This window comes from Rhinopithecus roxellana, chromosome 4, assembly GCF_007565055.1.
Source record: "Rhinopithecus roxellana isolate Shanxi Qingling chromosome 4, ASM756505v1, whole genome shotgun sequence".
Lineage (NCBI taxonomy): Eukaryota > Metazoa > Chordata > Mammalia > Primates > Cercopithecidae > Rhinopithecus > Rhinopithecus roxellana.
The window spans coordinates 15,518,554-15,537,304 of record NC_044552.1 but is presented as its reverse complement, the minus strand read 5'-3'; the positions used below and the strand labels follow the sequence as shown (position 1 = coordinate 15,537,304).

Genomic DNA, 18,751 nt, shown 5'->3' with positions numbered 1-18,751 from the left:
GCATGAATCCTGAACAAAATATTAGCAAACTGAATCCAACAATTAAAATTTTTAAAAAATGACCAAGTTGGGTTTATTCCAGGAATGAAATTTAGATCATTAGAATATACATTAATGTAATAAAGCTTATTAGTCGGAGAAAAATTATGTTGTGATCTTTTTTTTGAGACGGAGTCTCATTCGGTCACCCAGGCTGGAGTGCAGTGGTACAATCTTGGCTCACTGCAACCTCCGTCTCCTGGGTTCACACCATTCTCCTGCCTCAGCCTCCCAAGTAGGTGGGACTATAGGCGCCCACCATCACGCCCGGCTAATTTTTTGTATTTTTAGTAGAGATGGGGTTTCACGGTGTTATCCAAGATGGTCTCAATTTCCTGACTTCATGATCCGCCCGCCTTGGCCTCCCAAAGTGCTGGGATTACAGGCTGAGCCACTGCGCCTGGCCTATGTTGTGATCTTAATTGAGATGAGTAAGCATGTGATAAAATTCAAAACAACATTCAGTTGTTTTTTCAGACAAAAAGTAAAAAAATAAAATCACACACTAGAAACAAAAAGGAATGTTCTTAACATGATAAGCGCATCTTCAAAGTAATGAGCAAAAAATGGGTTTTTCAATTGTGAAATACTAACACATACTTTTAAAAATCAGGCATAATAAGATGTTACACAATCCTCAGTTCTACTCAGTGCTGCATTGGAATTCTAACCTGTGCAAAAATAAGAATACAAGCAAAGATAAGGAAAATAATACAGATTCAAAAAATATATGTCATTATATGCAGGTATTATGTTCTACACAGAAAACTTCCAGTTATCTATACTTAGTCCATTCTCATGCTGCTAATAAAGACATACCCAAGACCGGGTAATTTATAAAGAGGTTTAATTGACTCACAGTTCAGCGTGGCTAAGGAGGCCTCAGGAAACTTACGATCATGGTGAAAGGGGAAGCCAACATGTCCTTCTTCACATGGCAGCAGGGAGAAGAAGAATGAAAGCTGAGCAAAGGGGGAAGCCCCTTATAAAACCATCTGATCTCATGAGAACTTATGTACTATCACAAGAGCAGGATGGGGGGAACCACCTCCGTGATGCGGTTATCTCTACCTGTTCCCTCTCGTGACGTGTGGGGATTATGCGACTATAATTCAAGATAAGATTTGGGTGGGGACACAGACAAAGCTTATCACATACATTATTAGAAGTAATGAAAGAGTTTAGTAAGTTTCCCAGGCATAAAATCAACGTGTGCATCAATTGCATCAACTGCATTTCTAAACACCAGCCAAAAAACAGGTGCAAAATACAATTTTAAAATATATTATTTATAGTAGCAACAACAAAATAAGGTACCAAAGAATAAGTCTAGTGAAAGAGATACAAGACCTTTTGGCAGAAAGTTATAAAACTTTAGTAAAAGGTCTTAAATAGGACCTAAATAAAGAGAACAGCATCGCTTTTTCCATGGATGGGAAAATTCAATATCTTAAAGATCAATCAATTCTCCCCTAAACTTTCATATGGATTCCATGTAATTCTTTCTTTTTTTTTGTTTTTTTGTTTTTTGTTTTGTTTTGTTTTGTTTTTTTGAGATGGAGTTTTGCTCTTGTTGCCCAGGCTGGAGTGCAATGGCACAATCTTGGCTGATTGCAACCTCCACCTCCCAGGTTCAAGCGATTCTCCTGCCTCAGCCTCCCAAGTAGCTGGGATCACAGTGCCCACCACCCCGTCTGGCTATTTTTTTTCGTATTTTTGGTAGAGGCAGGGTTTCCCCCATGGTGCGCAGGCTTGTCTCGAACTCCTGACCTCAGGTGATCCACCTGCCTCGGCCTCCCAAAGTGTTGGGATTACAGGCGTGAGCCACTGTGCCCGGTCAATTCAATGTAATTCTAATAAAAATACCAGTAAGACATTTCATAGAACTTGGCAAACATTCTAAAATGTATAAAGAAGAGCCAATGACCAAAAGCTGAGACAAGGGAAAGTGTTTTGCCAGAAATGACATATTATAAGTAATTAGATTGTGTATTATTAGCATGAGGATAAAAAACAGACCAACGGAACAAAAAGAGAACCCAGGAACTAATCCACACTTAAAACAATGATATATGATAGATCTAGTATCGCAGATCAGAGGGGCTATCCATATAGAAAAAAAAAAAAAAGTGAAAACAGATTTCTGTCCCATACCATACATAAAAATCAATTTCAGGTGTATCAGGAACCGAAACAGGAAAAGCAAAACTTTAAAACATTTAGAGAAAATACAAAAGAATATTCTAATGACCTGTGAGTAGGGAAAGATTTTTAATCAAGCAAGAACAATACAAACCATAAAGAAACAAATTAATAAAACTGACTAAGAAAAAGAATGCTATTGAGTAAAATCACCATTAGGAGGGTAAAAAGATAAGCCTCAGTCTGAGAAAACACTCGTTATTATAACCAACAATGAATCATTGTAAAGAATATGAAGAGCATGCTACAGAATAAGAAAGAAAAAAACGAGATGTACAGAAGGCTTAAACATGCATATCTGTGAAAAGCAAATATGAATGGTCAAGATACCTACAAAGACATACTCAACCTCAGTATTAATCAGGGAACTGCGAATTAGAATGACAATAAAATAGATTTTCAAAAACAGAAGCCCAACAAAATCAAGCATTGCCAAAAGTTTAGAACCACAGATACTCTCATACATTCCTGGCAGGAGTTGGCTCAACCACATTAGAAATTAGCATTACTTCATGCACCAGATACTATTAACTGGTTTGCTCAACTTCTATTCCAACTTCTCCTAAGGTGCCTTCCTATATTTCAAAGGGCAGAAAACTAAAAAACCCCATCTGCAAGACACCCTTATAGCTAGGGTTCCATATACGATTGAAGTTTGACCCATCCAATGTTCTCAGTGAGACTTGAACTGAGTTAAATGAAGAGAGAGAGGCAGGGCTGAGGGTATTCGTTTTACTGGCAGGGATTAAAATGGTGGTTTCCCAATTTTAGAAGGTGATTTCAGAGCTGTGTTTGGTTCTGGAGCCGGCAGGTCTGACAGTGGCTTCTTGATTTAGCTGAAGTGGCCCCTAACTGTGCCCAAGGTACTGTGGCTTTGGAGTCAGATTGTATTGGCAGCTTTCCAATTCAAAACATAGCTTCCCATTGAAGGGAAAAGTGGCAGCTTTCTTGGTGGCTCAGTGTGGCTTTGGTGTGGCCTTGGGAATTATCACCAGAAGTTCAGTCTTGAGTCTGTTGCTTTAACCCTCCCAACAATTCTGTAAACGATCAATCATCTATCATAAATCCCTTTCTGCTTTAATGAATGAAGGTGCATTCTGCTGTTTGTCCTCTACCTGAATCAATACACCAGCAAAGTTGTACTTGTGTATACTATGCAGCCCAACAATTGTTCTCCTAGGTATAGACCCTAAAGAAACTCTTGGATATGTAAACCACAAATACATACAAGAATACTTATTGCAGCACTGTTTGTAATGAAAAACTGGAGACAACACAGTATCAAGAGTAGCATGGCTAAGTAAGTGGTAATATAATAAAGAGAATACTACACAAATATGAAAACGAATAACTTATCAGTGTGGATAAATTGCAAAAATAATGTTGAGTGAAAATAACTCACAACAGGCTATACACAGTATGATTTGATTTATATAAGTTTAAAACTAAACAATATATTATTTGGAGGCATAAACATATATATGTACCAGATAGATAGATAGATAGATAGATAGACAGACAGACAGATATTTGGAGGTACGTTGGTATATATATATATTTGGAGATACATTGCTGTATATAAATAAATATAAAGAAAATACAGGAAGCATTTGACACAGAGTTCAGGAAAATCACTACTTCTGGTAGGAAGAGGCAGGGATGTTATCAGAAAGGGTTATACAGGAGGCTTCAAGAGTACTGGTGGTGTGTCATTCCAAAGCTGTGAATGTGGGCTGGTATTCATTCAAGTTTGCATGTATATCATATACTCTTCTGTATATATAATTTATTTGATAATTTTAACCATGTTAAAGAAGAATAAAGAATGAGAAGGCAAGAAAAAAATGAAAGTGTTAATACAACCAACCACATAATTTCAATTGTCCTAAAGATATACCCACACATAAATGAAATGACTAAAATATGAGGTTATTATTGCATATATATTTATATTGCATATAAATATATATGCAATATTTATATTATTGTATAAAGTATGAGGTTATTTGAAATAACAAGAGATTGGAAATAACATAAATATTTATAAATTTGGAACAATGGTACCTTCAACATAGTGAAGTAGGGTACGGTCGTAAAGTATATGAAAAAATTCTATCCATTGATGTGGTGTGATCCTCAGTGTGTGTTCAGTGAAAAATTCATGGTGAATAATAATGAGATTAACAGCCTTTTATTTTAAAAAAGAAAAAATATATAATATAATGCTATTAAATAATATAATAGCATAATATAATAGTAATATATACATATAAATGGCCTTTATTTATACAAAGAAATGTTAAAAGAATTCATTAGAAATGACAAAAATGATTACCTGGTCAACTCTGGACACATGACCTATGAGTTAGCCCTGCTCTGCAAGGAGCAGGTTTTTAAAATAAAAGATAAAAACAAGCAAAAAATGATTACTTACAGGAGAGCGGCAGAATTGAAAAAAAGAGATTAGAGACAAGCTTCTCTAAGTATATGTCTTCATATAGTTTTAATTTTTAAACCATGCAAAGATTTTTACATACTCAAATAATAAACCCTATGGGAAAAAAATGAAGCAAATCCTGGAATTGAAAACAAACTAAACTAAATAAACCTAGTAATATTGTAAATAACCATCCAAAGGAAAGAGCTCCTTCGAGGGACTTTGAAGTTAGTACTTTATGCATGCTTGGTGGCATACTTCTGCAGAGCAATCTTAAATTTCATTTAGCAGTTCTATTGCTAGTAAAAATATTAGTATGCTATTTTGAAGCAGTCTCTATTTCACTCTCTTTCAGAGATAATTTTATCTCTCTCTCAGAGAGAGAGAGAAGAAGAGAATGCAAACAACTAATTATGGTAATATTAGGAACTAAAATAACAGTATAGAGAGAAAAGACATACACGGAAAAAATCAAAGGTGTCAAATAAAACAATGCAATGTTGAATTGTTAAATTTGGAAATACCGTTACAAACTCATAATCTTTCAGCTACGTATTTCCTCTCTCTGCCCACTGAAAGGGCCTGTGAAAACTCAGCAGCCATGAGCACACACAAAGCACACGTTTTGGTAACTAAATACCATTTTTCCACTGAAAGGACGCAAAACTCCTTGAAGAAATGGCTAACCCAGGTGTGGGTTAAGGAATGCAGAACATGAATCTGGGCCATCTTGTGGCAGAAACTAAGAAAATGTTCAAAAATTATAGGGTCATGTTAAAAGGACCCACAAGCAAGCTCAAAGAAGCTTCCACTGGACGCATTTTAGACAATTTCATAAAAAAACTACAATGACTGTAATTGAATAAAACACACTGAATATATTTTGAAATCCATGAGCCCATAATGACAACAGAGTGACTATTATCTCAACTTCTGGCTCTGAAAATTGCAATTAAAGGGAAGGAAATAACAATTTATCTAGCATGTACAGGCAAATGCTAGCTAACAAATATAGAAGGAATTGTAAAATTAGAATTCCTTTTTTTTTTTCTTGAGACAGAATCTTGCTCTGTTACCCAGGCTTGAGTGCAGTGGCACGATCTCGGCTCACTGTAACCTCCCAGGTTCAAGTAATTCTTGTGCCTCACTCCCAGTTGCTGAGATTACAGGTGCCTGCCACCATGCCCAGCTAATTTTTGTAGAAAATCACCAGTAATTGTTTTCTCATAATTGATCCAAGCAAAAATAATCAATGGATGCTAAAAAGCCTTAAATACAAGTTGATGATGGTGAACTAGTTTTTCCCACAATAGCTAAGAATTATCCCACAGATTACTCCCCAGTCTCAAAGGTGAAAATGTAACTTTGCAATGGAGATAGCTGGCTGTCAGCACCTTAAACCAATAATAAATCATAGCATCACTAATAGTAGGACACTGGTCAGTATGTGCCTCCTTATGTGGCACTGTATGAAGTGTATAGCATCCCCCATGAGGTTTCTCACCAAACAGGTTTAGTTTTAATCTAAATAAGCCTTCAGTTTATTGTAACTCCCAGATACAGAACACAGGAGACAGAGGAACAAGACAAGTAATACTATGAAAAACCCATCAGACAAATCCAGAATGTGGACATTCTTAAGTAGCCCAATCTCTCTTCAAGTCGACATACTTGGGAGGAGGGGAAGGGAAGGAATGATTGTTCTAGAAAAAGAGGAATGCTCTTGATTAGATCTTGTTTTGAACAAACCAGATATATAAAATACTTTGGGGACAACGGAGGAAATCTTTTTTTTGGAGATGGAGTCTCGCTCTGTCTCCCAGGCTAGAGTGCAGCGGCGCAATCTTGGCTCACTGCAACTTCCGCCTCCTGGGTTCAAGCGATTCTTCTGCCTCAGCCTCCCAAGTAGCTGGGACTACAGGCGCGCACCACTACGCCTGGCTAATTTTTGTATTTTTAGTACAGACAGGGTTTCACCATATTGACCAGGCTAGTCTTGAACTCCTGACCTTGTGATCCAAGTGCCTCAATCTCCCATAGTGCTGGGATTACAGGCATGAGTCACCACACCCGGCCTGAGGAAATCTTATACACTGGAGCATAATTATTAGTTGAGTTAGGTGTTATATTGTTATCATGGTTATGCAGGAGAATATCATTTTGAGAGATATATGCTAAAGTATTGAAAGGTGAAGTTTCTTGAGGTATATAACTTTTAAATCTTTAGAAAAAATAGTATATATGTGCATATACGTAATGTTATCATATGAAGCAAATATGTAGTAAAATGTAAAAAAAATTGTTAAATATGGCCAGGCACAGTGGCTCACACCTATAATCCCAGCACTTTGGGAGGCCAAGGTGGGTGGATTGCTTGAGCTCAAAAGTTTGAGACCAGCGTGGGCAACATGGTGAAATCCCGCCTCTACAAAAACTACAAAAAATAATAATAATAATTAGCTCTGTGTGATGGTGCATGCCTGTACTCTTACTCCCAGCTACTCTGGAGGCTCAGGTGGGAGGATCACTTAAGCCCAGGAGGCAGAGGCTGCAGTGAGCCAAGATGGCGCCACTGCACTCCAGCCTGAGCAACAGAGCCAGAACGAGGGTTCTGAGTATAGATATATGTATGAACTAAAGAAAGCAGCCAGGCGTGGTGGCTCACACCTGTAATCCCAGCAATTTGGGAGGCCAAGGCGGGCAGATCACCTGAGGTCAGGAGTTCAAGACCAGCCTGGCCAACATGCTGAAACCCCATCTCTATCAAAAATACAAAAAAATCAACTGAGTGTGATGGTGCATGCCTGTAGTCCCAGCTACTTGGGAGGTTGAGGCAGAAGAATCGCTTAAACCCAGGAGGCGGAGCTTGGAGTGAGCCAAGATTGTGCCACTGCATTCCAGCCTGGGCGACAGAATGAGACTCCGTCTCAAAAAAAAAAAAAAAAAAAAAAAAAAAAAAAAAAGCAAGCAAGAAAGAAAAAAGATCAATAGTTAGAAAATGACACTGAAAACAGACCTATCTCACATTCCTGTGACAGAACCATTTCACTGTGAACCCATTGTCGGAAGCTTTGCTAGGTTGTTTGGACAACTGAGAGATTCTGAGCTTCCTGGAGACTGTCCCTCTCTCACTAGCAAGAATACACCAAAAAAGATGGCCCTCTGAAGATAGTTTTTAAAAGGTTCAAATCAAAGCCCCCTTATAGGGATTTAGCAATGACAGGTTCTGAAACTCAATTACTTGAAACATTTCTTCCACACCAAAGAAAGTTAAACCTCACCTTTGAAGGGTCTCAACTTTAATCATAATAATCAGTGATCCTGGGCTTAATCAGTCTTTGTAGAATAATTGGATTTCTTTCTTTCTTTCTTTTTTTTAAGAGTCTTGAGTTCAAGTGGCCAAGGCAAGATGGGTCAAAGTCAGAGTGGTGGTCACGGTCCTGGAGGTGGCAAGAAGGATGACAAGGACAAGAAAAAGAAATACGAACACCCTGTACCAACTAGAGTGGGGAAAAAGAAGAAGAAAACAAAGGGACCAGATGTTGCCAGCAAACTGCCGCTGGTGACACCTCACACTCAGTGCTGGTTAAAATTAATGAAGTTAGAGACAATTAAAGACTATCTTCTCATGGAGGAAGAATTCATTAGAAATCAGGAACAAATGAAACCATTAGAAGAAAAGCAAGAGGAGGAAAGATCAAAAGTGGATGATCTGAGGAGAACCCCGATGTCAACAGGAAACCTGGAAGAGATCATCAATGACAATCATGCCATCGTGTCTACGTCTGTGGGCTCAGAACACTACGTCAGCATTCTTTCATTTGTAGATAAGGATCTGCTGGAAACTGGCTGCTCGGTCCTGCTCAACCACAAGGTGCATGCCGTGAGAGGGGTGCTGATGGATGACACGGATCCCCTGGTCACAGTGATGAAGGTGGAAAAGGTCCCTCAGGAGACCTATGCCGATACTGAGGGGTTGGACAATCAAATTCAGGAAATTAAGGAAACTGTGGCGCTTCCTTTCACCCAAGCTGAATATTATGGAGAGATGGGTATAAAGCCTCCTAAAGGGGTCGTTCTCTATAGTCCACCTGGCACGGGTAAAACCTTGTTAGCCAAAGCAGTAGCAAGCCCAACCTCAGTCACTTTCTTGAGAGTGGTTGGCTCTGAACTTATTCAGAAGTACCTAGGTGATGGGCCCAAACTTGTACAGGAATTGTTTCAAGTTCCTGAAGAACATGAACCGTCCATTGTGCTTATTGACGAAATTGGCGCCACTGGGACAAAAAGATATGACTCAAATTCTGGTGGTGAGAGAGAAATTCAGCAAACAATGTTGGAACTGTTGAACATGTTGGATGCATTTGATTCTAGGAGAAATGTGAAAGGTATCATGGCCACAAACCGAATAGAAACTTTGGATCCAGCATTTATCAGACCAGGTCGCATTGGCAGGAAGATTGAGTTCCCCCTGCCTGATGAAAAGACTAAGAAGCGCATCTTTCAGATTCACCCAGCAGGATGATGCTGGCCAATGATGTAACCCTGGACAACTTGATCGTGGCTAAAGATGACCTCTCTGGTGCTGACATCAAGGCAATCTGCACGGAAGCTGATCTCATGGCCTTAAGAGAACTAGAATGAAAGTAACAAATGAAGATTTCAAAAATCTAAAGAAAATGTTCTTTGTAAGTAACAGGAAGGCACTCCTAAGGGGCTGTCTCTAGTGAACCACAGCTGCCATCAGGAAAATGGATGGGAGATTTATGAATCCCTGAAAGGGATGAGGTTGGGGGAGTTGTCCAGAGGAATCCCTATTCCCATTGATTTTTATTAGCAAAACATCCTATGTCTTTTGGAGTACAATGTGTAAGTGCCCATTGGGTGGCCTTCTTTTGTTGGTCACTGTGAAGCAGTCTGCTTCCCAATAAAGTGTGTTCTTTTTTTTTTTTTTTTTTTTTTTTTGAGACGGAGTCTTGCTCTGTCGCCCGGGCTGGAGTGCAGTGGCCGGATCTCAGCTCACTGCAAGCTCCGCCTCCCGGGTTCACGCCATTCTCCTGCCTCAGCCTCCCGAGTAGCTGGGACTACAGGCGCCCGCCACCTCGCCCGGCTAGTTTTTTGTATTTTTTAGTAGAGACAGGGTTTCACCATGTTAGCCAGGATGGTCTCGATCTCCTGACTTCGTGATCCGCCCGTCTCGGCCTCCCAAAGTGCTGGGATTACAGGCTTGAGCCACCGCGCCCGGCCAAAGTGTGTTCTTTCACCAAAAAAAAAAAAAAAAAAAAAAAAGTCTCGCTCTGTTGCCCAAGCTGGAGTGCAGTGGCAGAATCTTGGCTCGCTGCAATCTCTGCCTCCTGGGTTCAAGCGATTCTCATGCCTCAGCCTCCAGAGTAAATGGGATTACAGGTGTGCGCCACCACATCTAGCTAATTTTTGTGTTTTTAGCAGAGATGGGGTTTTGCCACGTTGGCCAGGCTGGTCTCAGACTCCTGACCTCAAGTGATCCACCTGCTTCAGCCTCCCAAAGTGCTGGGATTACAGGTGTGAGCCACCGTACCAGCCAGACTTCTTAAAAATAATATTTTCTGTATAAAGCAAGAGTAAGAAGGTGGTCAGGAGACTTATCAGATTGAAATGATCTCTATGAAGTCCCAGGAAGTGAAAGGAGACTTCTCACTTCCCACTCAGCTCTCCAGCCCGTGAAAACCACCCATCCCCATCATACATCCCCATCATACATACTGCAAGGTAAACCTGAAGTCCAAAGTCCTGACAGCTTCTCACCTTTTATCCCCCAGGAACTGTAGTTAATAACATCCACCCTGTATTAGTCCGTTTTCACACTGCTATAAAGAATTGCCCAAGACTGGATAATTTATAAAGAAGAGATTTAAATTCCACATGTCTTGGGAAGCCTCAGGAAGCTTACAGTCATGGCAGAAGGGGGAGCAGCCTCATCTTAGATGGTGGTAGGAGAGACTGTATGAGAACACAAGAAAAACTACCATTTAAAAACCATCAGATCTCGTGAGAATTCACTCATTATCACAAGAACAGCATGGGGGAAACCACCCCCATCATCCAGTCACTTCCCTTCCTTGACATCTCAGGATTACAATTCAAAATGAGATTTGGCCAGGCACAGTGGCTCATGCCTGTAATCCCAGCACTTTGGGAGGCCGAGGTGGGTGGATCACCTGAGGTCAGGAGTTCAAGACCAGCCTGGCCAACATGGCAAAACCCCATCTGTACTGAAAATATAAAAGTTAGCCAGGCATGGTGGCAGGTGCCTGTAATCCCAGCTACTCAGGATGCTGAGGCAGGAGAATCTCTTGAACCTGGGAGGTGGAGGTTGCAGTGAGCAGAGATCTCACCAGTGCACACTCCAGCTTAGGCAGCAGCATGAGACTCCATCAAGAAAGAAAGGAAGAAAGAGGAGAGGAGAGGAGAGGGGATGGGAGGGGATGGGATGGGATGGGATGGGATGGGAGGGGAGGGGGGATATGGGTAGGAACACAAAGCCTAACCATATCGCACCCCATTGGCCATCCACCCACCTCCTCCTCCCAGAAGCTCTTCCCTCCCTGTGAGTTGGCAGGTGAACTTCTGTTATTCCTTTCTGGCCACATCTCCCACCTCCTTTACTCTACTCTCTTCCTCTGGAAACTAAACATACGTACTTCACAAGGCTCTCCTCTTTTCCTTAAAAAACTCACGCTTTTTATACCTTCAACTCTCTCCTTCATACAGATGATTCTGTATTATCAGCTCACCGCTCACTTCACTCTTGAGTCCCAGACTCAAATTTCCAACTACCTGCTGGAAATCTGCACTTCATTGGCCCATGGGTGTTTTAAACTCCATCTGCTCAAAACTGAAAGCAAGACAACCCCCTGAAAACCTGCTTCTTCTGCACTTTCCACTCTTCTGTTCCTTCATATGAGAAAATATCCATATGAAGTACAGCACATATTCTCATCCCTGAGTGTACCATTCCCACTGCACGCAACTCAAAATGTCCATTCTCCTTAGCTGTTTTCTAGTGCCCATGCTACTGGTTCTGAACTCAGGGGATTATCTGCAAGCACAAGTTCCAAGGCCCCATCGGCAGGTTTGCAAACCACTGCTCTCGACACAACATCTTCTAGGTGAAATCAGACCAAGGGAATGCTTGTACCACATCAGACAGTCCCCTGTTAAACTGTTTTCACTGGGCTGTGATTTGTTGCGATACCCTTGGCTGCTTGAAGTCTGCTACAAACAGGCATATGATTAAAACTGCTGTTGTACTCATGCCAGAGGCGTAGCTAAGCATGTTAGCATTACATCACAGAGGGGGCCTTTTATGAGGCGGGGTCCCTGACTGATGAGCAAACAACCACAGGAGGGTCAGGCGAGAGGCCCAGTGAAGGGTAACACACATCGAGTTCAGTGACCCCCTTGTTCCTTGAGGAGAGAGGACCTATTCCTATCTAAGGACATTCCCGGAAGGCAACGGGTTTCAAACAATGTCCTGAAGAGACTCATCTCAGGGAACCAAGCAGGTAGGAATGGAAAGGAGGAAATGGGAGGAGAGAGGAAGTCAATCCGGGACCCCCATCCTGGCTTCAACCAAAAGCTTCACTCTCATATGCCTGATGGATGGAGCTGCAATGTCATTTGAACAAAGAGCTCTGGGTTCCGTAACTTTACGAGTTTGGGTCTGGTTTTTTTTTTTTTTTTCTCTTTTCATTTTTTGTTTGTTTTTTGCCACATCAGAAATTATAGAGAATTTAAGAGTTTTAAAACTATAATTAGGCCGGGTGTGGTGGCTCACACCTATAATCCCAGCACTTTGGGACACTAAGGCGGGCTGAGGTCAGGAGTTCGAGACCCGCATGGCCAACATGGTAAAACCCCATCTCTATTTTAAAAAATTACAAAAATTAGCCAGGTGTGGTGGTGTATGCCTATAATTTCAGCTACTTTGGAGGCTGAGGCACAGGAATCGCTTGAACCCTGCAGGCAGAGACTGCAGTGAGTCGAGATGGCGCCACTGCACTCCAGCCTGGGTGACAGTGAGACACTGTTTTAAAATAAATAAATAAAATAAAACTACAAATATAGAGGAGCAGACAGTGGCAAAGCAGATCAAGGACAGACTTCAGAAGGCCTTGAACTCTAATCTAAGGCATTCAGATTTTCTCCTCAGGCCAATGGGGACTCGCCAAAAGCTTTTGTGGAAGGAACAGAATGGTGAAAGCAATGCTGAACAGAGACTAACTTGGTTACAGAGTTCAGGATGGAGACTGGAGTTGGAAGATGAAACAGAGGCACCAACTGCCAGGTGTTTTCTATAACAAGGGCCTCAATCAGGTTTTCTTAAGGAAAAGATGCATTCCATGAAGTCAAATATCCAAGAAAGAGGTATACATTGCATACAATGCTTTATTTGATCCTTTCCACATTCCCCAGGGGTGTATTCCTGTCATCATTGGAGATGAGGAAATAAGTCCCTGAGACTCAAGTCATTTTTCCAAGATTACATAGTGAGCAAATGACTAAACTGTAATTCAATGCCAAGTCTATATATATATATTTTTTTAATTGAGACAGAGTCTCACTCTGTTGCCAGGCTGGAGTGCAGTGGCATGCAATCTCGGTTCACTGCACTCACTGCAACCTCCGCCTCCTGGGTTCAAGCGATTCTCCTGCCTCAGTCTCCTGAGTAGCTGGGACTACAGGCATGCGCCACCGCGCTAATTTTTTGTATTTTTAATAGAGACTGGGTTTCACCATGTTGGCCAGGATGGTCTTGATCTCTTAACCTCATGATCCGCCCTCCTCGGGCTCCCAAAGTGCTAGGATTACAGGCGTGAGCCACGGCACCCGGCTGTTAAACTTTTTACTGTATTGTATAACCTCCAGCCATCCCAATCCTTACCTGGGCATTCAAGACCTTAAAAAATCAGACGTCTAAAATGTATGCATTTTATCATATGCGAATAATACCTAATTTAAAAGTTAAGCTGATCCTCAAAACACTTATTTTCTTGTTTTTTTTTATAGTAGTCATCCTAGTGGGTGTGAGGTAGTATCTTATTATGAAACCTCATTTGTTTTTAACTTTTTTGTTCATTAGTGTATTTAGGACTATAAATTTGCCTTTAAGTACTGCTTTAGATGTATACAAATTCAATCATGTAGTATTTTATTCAGTTCTATTTTTTTCAGTCCAAATGTTATTTAACAGTATGCTATCTAGTCTCTAAATAAGCACGATTTTATTTTAACCATCTTTTTAAAAACATTAATTCTGTGATGACATTGTCGCTGGAAAACATTGTCAGAACGGGATTCTTTGGAATTTACTGAAGCTTCCTTTGTGGCCTAATATGTGATCTATGACTGCAAATGTTTTAGGTATAATCAAAAATTATGTTTTCTGTTTATGTTGTGTACATATATATATTTATTTGAGACAGAGTCTTGCTCTGTCACTCAGGCATGATCTTGACTCACTGCAACCTACACCTCCAGGGTTCAAGGAATTCTCATGCCTCAGCCTCCCAAGTACCTGGGACTACAGGTTTGTGCCACCATGCCTGACTAATTTTTGTATTTTTAGTAAAGATGGGTTTCCACCACGTTGTCCAGGCTGGTCTCAAACTCCTGGTCTCAAGCGATCTGCCTACCTTGTCCTCCGAAAGTGCTGGGATTACAGCTGTGAGCCACGACACCAGGACATATATTTTTAATTGTATTTTTGCCCTTTCCTATCCATGAATGAACGTTTCCAACTGCAACTGTTAGTATTTGTACTTTTTCTATGTATCTGATAGAGTCGAGATTGTGTTGTAGGGTGTTATATGTTTATGATGATTATTTTGATTTTATACTGTTCCTTAAACATTTTTAAACCGTGAAATATAATTTACATGAAGAAAGTTTATAAATCTTATCTACATATTTAAAGCAATACTTATAGACACCCATATAACCACCACTAAGGTCAAGAAATAGGCTGGGCACGGTGGCTCACATCTGTAATAGCAGCACTTTGGGAGGCCAAGATGGGTGGATCACCTGGGGTCAGGAGTTCAAGACTAGCCCAGCCAACATGGCAAAATCCCATCTCTACTAAAAACACAAAACTTAGCGGGGCTTCGTGGCATGTGCCTGTAGTCCCAGCTGCTTGGGAGGCTGAGACAGGAAGAATCGCTTGAACCCAGGAGGCACAGGTTGCAGTGAGTCAAGATCACGCCACTGCACTCCAGCCTGGGTGACAGAGTGGGACCCTGTCTTAAAAAAAAAAAAAAAGAATAAAATATTGCTAACTTTTTTTTAATTAACAGTTTTAAAAATAAACCCATCTTTCTAACCTTTTCTGGCACTAATCCACCTTCTCCACCAACCCTTCCATACACCTCACGCTTCTTCGGGATAAGGCTGTTTGTCACTATGCACTAATTCTGTTGTTCATTGCACCCAATCATTCTGTTTGTTTGTTTGTTTGGACAGGGTCTCACTCTATTGCCTAGGCTGGAGTGCAGTGGCAGAATCTTGGCTCACTGCAACCTCTGCCTCCCGGGTTCAAGCAATTCTCCTGCCTCAGTCTCCCAAGTAGCTGGGATTAAAAGCACTCAACACCCCATGCCCAGCTAATTTTTGTATTTTTAGTAGGAGACGGGGTTTCATCATGTTGGTTAAGCTGGTCTTGAACTCCTGACCTTGTGATCCTCCTGCCTTGGCTTCCCAAAGTGCTGCGATGACCGGCATGAGCCACGCACCCAGACGCACCCATTTTTATGGCTTCTCTTACACCTGGTGATACCTCTCATGTGAGGGTCCCTTCCCCACCTCCCCTGCCAAAAACCTCCCCAGGCTTCAAACTGCAGCTAAGTGGTACCTCTATAGAGTGTCCTTCACTTTCTCCTCAAGAGGAAACCTCTGCCTCTATTCTCTGTATCTTTACACCTTTTTAAAAAATTACTCTTAAGTCAGCTTTCATATTATTCTCATATTGTGGTTATTTTCTTTGTCACCTATTACATATAAACTCCTTGAAGACAGGACAAGGGTCTTAACCTCTGAATTTTCCTTAGCTTGACTCAGTGGGAGGCATATGGTAAGTGCTCAACCAATATTTTAAAGAAATGAATAGAATCTCTTCTTTAAGCCAGCTATGTTTCATTAGTCAAGATAGCTAGCATTTTTTCCCTTTAAAACATCTCTTTGGCCGGGGCGCAGTGGCTCATGCCTTAATCCCAGCACTTTGGGAGGCCGAGGTGGGCAGATCGCCTGTGTTTAGGAGTTCAAGACCAGCCTGGCCAACATAGTGAAACCCTGTCTCTCTACTAAAAACACAAAAAATTAGCTGGGCATGGTGACATGCGCTTATAATCCCAGTTACTCAGGAGGCTGAGGCAGGAGAATCACTTGAACCTGGGAGGTGGAGGTTGCAGTGACCCGAGATCACGCCATTGCACTCCAGCCTGGGCAACAGAGCGAGGCTTCATCTCAAAAAACAAAACAAAAACACATCTCTTTATGTTCATTTCTTTTCCATTTTGATTGCTGCTCTGCAGAAAGAGAGAGAGAGGAAGGATGAAAGGAAAGAAAGGAGGAAGGGAGGGAAGAAGGGAGGGAAGAAGGGAGGGAAGAAGGAAGGGAGGGAGGGAGGGAGGAAGTGAGGAAGTAGGGAGGGAGGGAAGGAAGGAAAGAAACTACAGTTAGATCCCCTTCCCAGACCAATTACATGAGAATTTCTGGAGAAGGAGTCCGACATCCTTAATTTTCTCATGTGCCACCAGGATTGAGAATCACCACTTTTTTGGTCCCTTTTAATTTGACCAGTTTTATCGCTAAACCTCTAAAACAGGGAGGGAGGGAGAAGGGAGGGAGGAACCCAATGGCTCTCAGGGCCTCGTTTCACAGGTCCATCCAATCTATTCAGCTACTTCTTCCAACAGGTGCCTCTGCTCCAAGGCTCCTCCGGGCCTTACAGACACACTGTGCTCCCATCTTTATTCCTTGTTCCTTGCACCTGGATATTTCCCTTCTCCCCTCCCCTACTCACATTCTAACCATCCTTCCAAGCCATTCCCTCCTCCTCAAAGTTTCCCAGACCTCTGCTATCATCCCTTTCTAAATCCCTGTGGTTGAAATAAGCATGATGACCATAGCTAATAACACTGTATTGAATGCTGGAAATTGGCAAGGAGTGTAGATATCAGGTGTTCTCACCACACACACACACACACACACAAAGGTAACTGTCAGGAGATGGATATGTTAATTTGCTTGACTGTAGTATTCATTTCACTATGGATATGTATTGCAAAACATCATGCTGCACACTTTAAATATATACTATAAAAGAAAAAGAAATAAGACCTTCGAGTTGGCACAAAATCTAACACAATGGACTTATCCCCACTACCAGTCCATGCACTTGTCTCTCTAAGATCACAAATTCCCTGAGAACAGCGACCATGGCTAAGATCCTGTGGCCACAACCCTGGCCTTTACCCTGTGGAGAGATGGTTTGCTAATTGAATGCTTTTTCCAGAGGAGGCCCTTTAACCTAACCCTCTCCTGCCACAGAGTAAATGAAGAAATAAGAAGGTTAAGTGACTTATGGGAAGTCACACATCTTGACCCAAATCTGGCAACCTCAAGGCTCTTCTCTGGTTGCTTATTCACAGCCATCTGTTCTCCTCATTCTCTCCACTGATTCCCCCTCAGGAGCGACAGAAGGCCCTTTGCCCTCACCTTTCTCCCTCAGCCTTAGGAACCGCATCTTTCTCAGTGATAGGTCACTCAGCTGCCGTATTTGGTGGCAGAGCCCAGAGAACAGCACATGAACCTCAGCCCTCAGGGCAATTCAGCTGCTGCAGTTTTTTTCTGAAAGTCCTTCCCTGAAGAGTCATTCTTTGTGAGGGAGAGGGGTGGGGGACCTTTCTAGAATTATTGCTGACATACACACCAAAGGTTGAGTTTGTCTTCTGGGTTAAACAGAGGAAGTATGGCTCTAAATTGGCCAGGAAGAGGCTTCAGCGGAGGCTACAGGAGGGCAGGCCACCAAGGGAGTATAAAAGAAAAAAGCAGGCTGGGCACAGTGGCTCATGCCCGTAATCCCAACACTTCGGAAGGCTGGGGTGGGCAGATCACATGAGGCCAGGAGTTTGATACCAGGCTGGACAACATGGCAAGACCCTGTCTCTACAAAAAATACAAAAATTAGCAAGGTGGTATGCACCTGTAGATCCAGCTACTTGGGAGGCTGAGGTGGGAGGATAGCTTGAGCCCAGAAGGTCAAGGCTGCAGTGAGCCGTGACCATGCCACTGCACTCCAGCCTGGCTGACAGAGCAAGACTCTGTCTCAAAGAAACAAAAATGAAAGAAAAGAAAAAATACATAACAGTTATAACAATTAAGTAGAAGCAGAAGCTTCCACCAATTTGGAGGAAAAGCAACCTCTATAAACCAATGTGAAGCCAAGACAGGCAGGAAAGAGCACCTCTTGGGTAGAGAGGCTAACAGGGGCCCTGGAATTCAGGCTAGGAGCACATGTTCATGAGAGAATTAGAATTCTGCACTCCAGCAATAGTGACTCTGTAATCCCAAGTCACTGGTAGATGTTAAAGTGATTTCCATCCCCATGAGGTGCAGAGACACCAGGAATTCCCCCCGGATTTCTTCCTGGGCAAGGCTGTTGCCAAGGTCCCCAACTAAAGGTAGAAAGGGTGACAGTGGCCAGGGGAGTGAGAAAGATAGCAGGGGGCTGGGCCCACACAGGTGGCCGCTGTTCCCATCCGCAGCAGTTAAGGCTTTGATTAGCAGCCCACAGCAGCCATGGCTGGGGAGGGCCACCTCCCACCCGGGCACAAGCCAAAGGACACTTGTGACTGGGGACAGCTGCAGATGGTGAGTACTCTCATGCCATGTCTTTCCACATTGGGATCTTCACTATCGTGCATACCCCTATTCACACCTGGAACCACTCTGCTAGTCCCCAAGAGGAAATTCAGACTGTTAGAATGAGATAATTTCAGAGCTTTAAATGGCTCCCATTTATGAGAAACTGGATGA

The 18,751-nt window shown here is 42.1% G+C and overlaps 1 pseudogene; it reads left to right on the top strand.

Annotated features, from left to right (window-relative positions):
• Positions 1 to 8,087: 8,087 nt before the first annotated feature.
• LOC104664560 lies at positions 8,088 to 9,515 on the top strand (annotated as a pseudogene).
• Positions 9,516 to 18,751: the final 9,236 nt, after the last annotated feature.